This window comes from Aedes albopictus, chromosome 3 (genome assembly GCF_035046485.1).
Source record: "Aedes albopictus strain Foshan chromosome 3, AalbF5, whole genome shotgun sequence".
Taxonomy (NCBI): Eukaryota; Metazoa; Arthropoda; class Insecta; order Diptera; family Culicidae; genus Aedes; species Aedes albopictus.
The window spans coordinates 164,136,968-164,144,534 of NC_085138.1; positions in this window are offsets into that span (position 1 = coordinate 164,136,968).

A 7,567-nucleotide genomic window follows, 5' to 3' on the forward strand; every position below is an offset into this window, starting at 1 on the left:
ATGATAGTATTTTTTGTTATTGGTGTGTTATTTAGCATTATTCATGAATAACATATCAATGACAAGATTTGCTATGATTGTATATTTTGCTATTGATTTGCTATTTTAAGTTTTTCATAATAACAGAAGAATGGCAAAACGAGATATGATGGCAAAACCAGTTATTATTTTGTCCTTTGTTTGCCATTGGCCTCTACCCGGGTAGCTGGTAGTGCAGCCTGGGCACTGTTGTCCTTCTGACTTCAGCTAGATTGAGGAGGTACGATCCGAGCGTCTGTTCACCAAGGAGGTGCGGCTCAAACAGCGTCTGTTCTGGCATCCAGCGGCTGAGTAAGAAACGCTGCACCACGCCCAGCTAGATCCAAGGTGGTAGCCCCATCAGCGTGGTCGTCCCAGTGTTGGTTGGGACGTTAAACAGAACTGGCACGATGGCCCTCCGACGAGACAGGAGTGTTGGCGTAGGCCCAATAAGCCACCCGTAAAATCCCTTTTGCGAATACCATAGAAGAAAATACCACTCGATACAATCGGCAAAACCCACGCTGCGAAATAAGGACTACGATTGGAAACTTGGAACATGGAATTGCAAGTCACTAGGTTTCGCAGGATGTGACAGGATAATCTACGACGAACTACATCCCCGCAACTTCGACATCGTGGCGTTGCAGGAACTTTGTTGGACTGGACAGAAAGTGTGGAAAAGCGGGCATCGAGCGGCTACCTTCTACCAAAGCTGTGGCACCCCCAATGAACTGGAAACAGGATTTATAGTGTTGGGCAAGATGCAACAACGTGTGATCGGGTGGCAGCCGATCAACGCAAGGATGTGCATGTTAAGAGTTAAGGGCCGTTTCTTCAACTACAGCATCATCAACGTTCACTGCCCACACGAAGGGAGACCTGATGACGAGAAAGAAGCATTCTACGCGCAGTTGGAGCAAACATACGATGGTATATTCTTCTCGGATATAACCAATGTTAGCTCATACCGCAGTGCGAATATAGGTTCGGGTCACTACTTAGTAGCTGTATGCATGCGCTCAAAGCTTTCGACGGTTATTACCACGCGTCGAATTCGAACGCCGCGGATCAACATCGAGCAGCTGCGTAACGTAGAAGTGGCTCAGGATTGCGTGCAGCAGCTAGCAGTGGCCCTACCAACGAAAGAACAGCTTGGCGCAGCTACACTTGAAGATGGTTGGAGGGACATCCAATCCGTCATAGGTAGTATGTACCTCGGCTACAGCACTAGGGTTTGCGACTGCGAATCACAAAAACGACTGCCCGGATAAAAACTAACCATAGGGTGTTTGGTGAAAACCATTCCTGCACCATACAGTGTACCAGGTACAATAATGTATTTTGTAATGAAATGGTTCGCTAAAACCTTCGCACATTGTAGCTACTATACATTTACATTCGATTTTTATGTAACAATTTATTATACTGTTTTTCTTACGTTTAAACTACGGAATAGAGACGAACCAGCCAAGGGCTGAAAGTCCCTTTAATAAAGACAAATCAATCAACGTTTGAACTATTCACTTTTCCGAAACATTATTTTTCCGTGCGTTTTTAATTATTTATTCAGTTTCAGATTTTTTCCGTGCTTTGTTTTGTTGATGTTTGTGACTTTTTTGATGCAAAGGAAAGGAAAGAAAAGAGAGAATAAGTAGAAACATTAATTTAAAGTCAATAAAATGTTTAAATAAGTAGTAAACCAGATGAACTGCAGATCCAAGAGATATGGCGGGCTAGGTATGTAGAGTGCGATGAGAGGAATACGATTGACGAACTTTATCTTTGACGTAGAGCCATCTTTAACATATGGACTGGACTGAATACTGAAAGAAATTCTAATATAGGTTCGTCTGTGGGTTCGCTTTTTAACCTAACTTATACTAAAATCGAATTTGACAGTTTTCTCATGGGTTGTTATGTATTTCAAACTTAACACAAACTGGAGCCTCAATATTGCAATAACGGTTAAGCACGCTGTAATGATACTTATGTACCTCGTCACCCACTTCATGCAACTACATTAGTGGTCTAATAATACTTAGCGCGCTCGGCATAGTTCCATCATGCCGCTCAAAGTGTTGCCACAAATAATGCTTAGTTTGCGAAACCCGGTTATCTGGCTGGTGGGGCATGGGAGCCTAAGCTTCAACTGTTGTTGTTTGTTTGTTTTATTAACGACCCTTTAATCAGTAATGATCATTCGGGTCGGAATACGAATTCATTAAACATAATAAAATTCAATTATAAATTATTTACTACAGTTCCGTCGTCTTCCTCTTTCGATGCTACGTTGTATCCAGCTAAGCCATGCGTCCGTATCATTGCGATTGGGTTCGGGCTCGGACTCGTCATCATTCCATTGGGTGCCGCTCATTTCGAAATCTGGTGTGCACTCTCCTCGCTGCGATTGTTTCACTTTGCGAAATAATGTCTCGTTTTTATCCTGCTTCTTCCTCGGCGGCGATTCCGTTGTCGCTACGCACGCGGGCTGCTGTACGCGCTGTTGCTGCACTTTCGGTTTTCTCCTCTTTTTCCCACCGCCGCCGGTTGCGACGTCGTCGATCGATGGCTTGTTCTTCGGTGGCTCGTCCACTGCACTGGAGTAGCGTGAACAGACGTTCGGCTCGTTCAATTTGATTGCTTGATTGAGTATCGGGCCATCATCGCCCGCGAGATCATTTGATGCCGACGGGTTGTCGGGTTTGACTTTGGTGGCCTTTTTATTTTGCACACATGTACTACCGGGGTGCAGTGGTTGAGTACAATGTTTGCATGAGGCTGGTTGATTACGGTATGTAACTAATGTTTCTTCACCTTGTATCGTTACAAACGCTCGGATGTGGGTACGAAGTGTCATACGTGCTACACGTACGCCAGAAGAAATATGTTGATATGGGAATGAGGGACCCCAACTCAATTCCTTCACATCATGCACATCGCCGAAATGACGCAAAAAAACCGCCACATCTTCATTGCTCACACTCTCGGAGAGGTCATGAACTTTGACCTCAGTGCAACCGTTGTCAATCATCAACCGTATTCGATGCTTGCTGCCTTGCACCTCCAGCTCATGGCGCCCGTCGTGTTCTTCAACTATTTTTTCAGCCATTGCTTGGTCCACACATTTCACATGCACACACTTCGAAGCATGATTAATCTGCAGGCGCTTCACTTGATTAGGATGTATACCTAGTGTCCGATTAACGAAACCGTGAATTTGTTCATAAGTAGGTCGTCGCAGAAAATTTGATAAATCAACTTTAAACGTGTTCTCTCGTGGATTGAGAGCCATCACATTACATTGACGGAGAAGCTTCTCGCAATTGAAAATACGTCCAACCGATACGAAGACTAATCGCAACTGGCTTCAACTGTTAATGCAATCCGAGACTAGTCGGACCTCGACTCAGACTTAGACGTGGGCGATCCAATATATGAAGGGTTATCCAAAACGATCTGGGGAATTCGCAAAGCGCATTCTCATAATGCTAGTAAGCCTAAGATGCCATTAACAGGAGGAAAATGACAAGATAATGCAACATTATATGGTTTATGTAATGTAAAACAATACAACATAACAAAAGAGAACCATTCCAAAACCATTTAATTAAATGTATAACCAGTAGTGAAATTACAATTGAAAACAATATATTAACGGTACATTTTATTGTTTGAAACCATACGTGTACCATACAATGTACGGTTTATTAAAACCCACGTATCAGTATTTATAACATTCATTCACAATATAATGTATGGTTTTGCAAAAAAATATATATATATATGAAGAAAAATATGTTTTATATTGTTACGATACTTAACAACCCGTATAGTATATTGTAAGTATCTTATTTACAATTTACTGTATGGTGTCTACATTACATTTTATCGTTTTTGTATTTTTATTTTTACAGTGGTGTCTATTGTAAAAATATGGTTTTAAATAGTACTGTTACAATACAACGTTCGGTTTTTCTACTGTATTTTTTATTCGGGTGGTACGACGGTGAATATGAACAATTGAAAAACGAGAAGAATGCTGCAACACCGTACGTGAGCAAATGAGGCACGTTATAGACAGGCACGGAACAGGCAGAACTCAGCTTTCCGGATGAAGAATGTGCCGAGATAGTCACGGGAATATTCTCACGAGCGAGCGTGAGGTGGTCGAGAGGTGGCGGCTGCATTACGATGAGCACCTCAATGGTGACGTTGCAAGTACTGAAGGTGGCGTGGTAACAGATCCAAAAGTATGGGCACAGGACGAAACACTTCCGGCCCCTGACCTCCAAGAGATTGAGGAGGATGTTCCCCGGTTGATAAACAACAAAGCTGCTGGAGCAGATCAACTACCAAGCGAGCTTAAAAAAATACGGTGGAGAAGCACTGGTTTGAGTACTACACTGGGTCATTACCAAGATTTGGGAGGAGGAAATATTACCGGAGGAATGGATGGAAGATATCGTGTGTCCCATCTACAAAAAGGGCGACAAGTTGGATTGCGGGAACTATCGCGCGATCACACTACTGAGCGCTGCCTACAAGGTACTCTCTCAAATTGTATGCCGCCGTCTATCACCGATTGCAAGAGAGCTCGTGGGGCAATATCAGGCTGGGTTTATGGGCGAACGCGCTACAACGGACCAGATGTTCGCCATCCGCCAGGCACAAATACGGATTTCCGGATAAACTGATACGATTGATCAAGGCGACGATGGATCAAGTAATGTGCGTAGTTCGAGTATCAGGGACACTCTCGAGTCCCTTCGAATCTCGCAGAGGGTTACGGCAAGGTGATGGTCTTTCGTGTTCAACATTGCTTTAGAGGGTGTAATTAAGAGAGCGGGGATAAACACGAGTGGTACGATTTTCACGAAGTCCGTTCAGCTGCTTGGTTACGCTGATGTAATTGATATTATTGCTCTTAAATTTGAGACCATGGCGGAAACGTACATCCGACTAAAGAGTAAAGCCAGGCGAATCGGATTAGTCATTAATATGTCGAAGACAAAGTACGTACATGTACATGATGGCAAAGGGCTCCAGGAAGGAATCACCGCGCACGGCACCCTGAATTTAAATCGACGGTGATGAAATCGAGGCGGTTGAAGAATTCGTGTACTTGGGCTCACTGGTGACCGCCGACAACAGAACTCTACGATCGAATAAAGTTCGTCGTAACACGAAGTTAACTATCTACAAAACGCTGATTAGACCGGTAGTTCTCTATGGGCACGAAACATGGACCCTACGTGCAGAGGACCAACGCGCCCTTGGAGTTTTCGAACGGAAGGTGTTGCGTACCATCTACGGCGGAGTGCAGATGGAAGACGGGACTTGGAGAAGGCGAATGAACCACGAAATGCATCAGCTGGTGAGAGAACCCGCACCGCGAAAATCGGGTGGCTACGGTGAGCGGGTCACGTTTTCAGGGTGTTCGGATGGCAACCCGACTAAAATGGTTCTTGAAAGTCATCCGACCGATACAAGAAGACGTCGAGCGCAGCGAGCTGGGTGGGTCGACCAAGTAGAGGACGATCTGCGGACCCTTCGCAGAGTGCGGAACTGCAGCCACACAGCCATGGACCGATTAGAATGGAGACGACTTTTACGTACAGCAAAGGACATTCAAGCCATGATGATGGGATTCGAAACTACGTTATATGGCTTAGTTGGTTAAAGCGCCCGACTAACGATACGGGGTCGTGGGTTCAAATCCCACCAAACAAGTCAGGCCAAACATGTCTAAAGGTCCTATCTGCAGAAAAGAGGCTCTCTTTGGTTTCCCTCTCTTTCGTTAATATCTCAGCTGTTTATTCGTATTATAATTGTCTCCATGCATTGAACGATGGTCAAAACAATTGTCTTTTGATTTGTATTGCAAAAATAGTTGAAAAGTGTACCATTACATTGCAATAATTTAAAGAGAAGGTGAACAAAGAGTGCCTCTCAAATGCAGATAGGACCTATTGAAATGTTTGGCCTGAAGTGTTATTTTTTCACAACTTTTTCACTCAATTTGTCAATTAAACACTACCAATGACATACCAATGTAGATAAGCTTAAAAACCCTGCATTTAAATTTTTGAAACTTTACTATAGGGAAACATAGAAGGACATATTACTGCTTATCAGCCCAAAAAATCGCAGCTTCAAAGATCAACATTTGGGTCATTAGGATTTCATGTCACTACAACGGAACAAACTACGATTCATTGACGCGTGATTACATGCGGGGTTTTCTTTGATTGCAGAAAAAAAAACGAACAGCAACGAGATTCAGTGAACAGTAAAAAAAGGGACAAAGCCACGTGGGTCGGTCAATATTGAAAGAGAAAGACCGGTAATTTGAGCTTGTTTGTCCTTGTAAATTATACGTTCCATTACTTGGGTACGGGAAAGGTCGTTAACATTGCCTGTGGAGAGATTGATGGCAGTTGATGCGACTCTTTCCTATCCCAAATTTACTGAAATTCAAGGTTACTTTGACGGTGTACTGCAAATTGAGTTCAACTGTCCCTAAAAATAATCGTCACAATTCACGTATCGATTTTTACTTGTTTTCGTGAGCGCAAACGAGGAACCTACTCTTTGTTCGGTTGTTCTTATCGTGCAATCAACAAATGAATTTGTCTTTAATCGACGGCAAATACTTAAGTGAGACACCCAGGAGGATAGACGACAGGCAGATGGAGGGTTCAATTTATTTCACAGTCAACTGCGCTCTCGTTCATCACCGGTCAAGAAATTTCCTGCGGGTATAACCCTTCTGTCTTGGTCGAAAGCAATTTCGACCCACTTGAATCTATGGGGCAAATATGCCTACGAATGCCTGACCCATTCAAGAGCAACGCAAATTTCTCTAGCTCCATTCAGCCATAATGTCCAATAACACTAGTTTACAGCATTTTTGAACTCGGTAAGCTGATGATCATTTTTGGTGTAGAATCATGCCCTGAGTTCGAAAACGCGGAAGAAAAAAATTACAGTAGAGCGGAAATTTTTTCGACTTTCCATACAAGGTTGATGATTTGAAATAGATTTTTGTTCTATTTTTAAGCAAAGTCGCTAACTTCAAACATCTCATTCTCCGTAATCAATGCTCCGATTGAGCTGAAATTTTTACTGTAACTCGCCTACATATGATTTGTCAAATAAACGTCGAGAAAGAATTTTTAAGTTAGTTTTTTCTTATTGAAAAAAATACATTTCTTCAAAAAAATTTGGGAATTTTGCTAAAATTTAAGGAGATTGTCCCTAAAACTCGTCAATATCTTGAATTTCATCAACCTGACGCAAAACCTGTATTCAGATGACCGAATGGTATTGTATTCAGCGTTTAATTTATGGAAAAAGATTTAAAATTGGTTGAACAAAACGCAATATATTTGAATTTTAGTAAATTACATATTTTAAAAAATTGTAAAACTCGATATTGAGCTAAAACTCAAAAACTGTTCTACTTAAAATTTTTTGAAGGTCGGTTTCGAAATCAGCACTAAATTGTGCTTCAAAAATTTTGGTCGTTGACAGAAGTTCACGACTT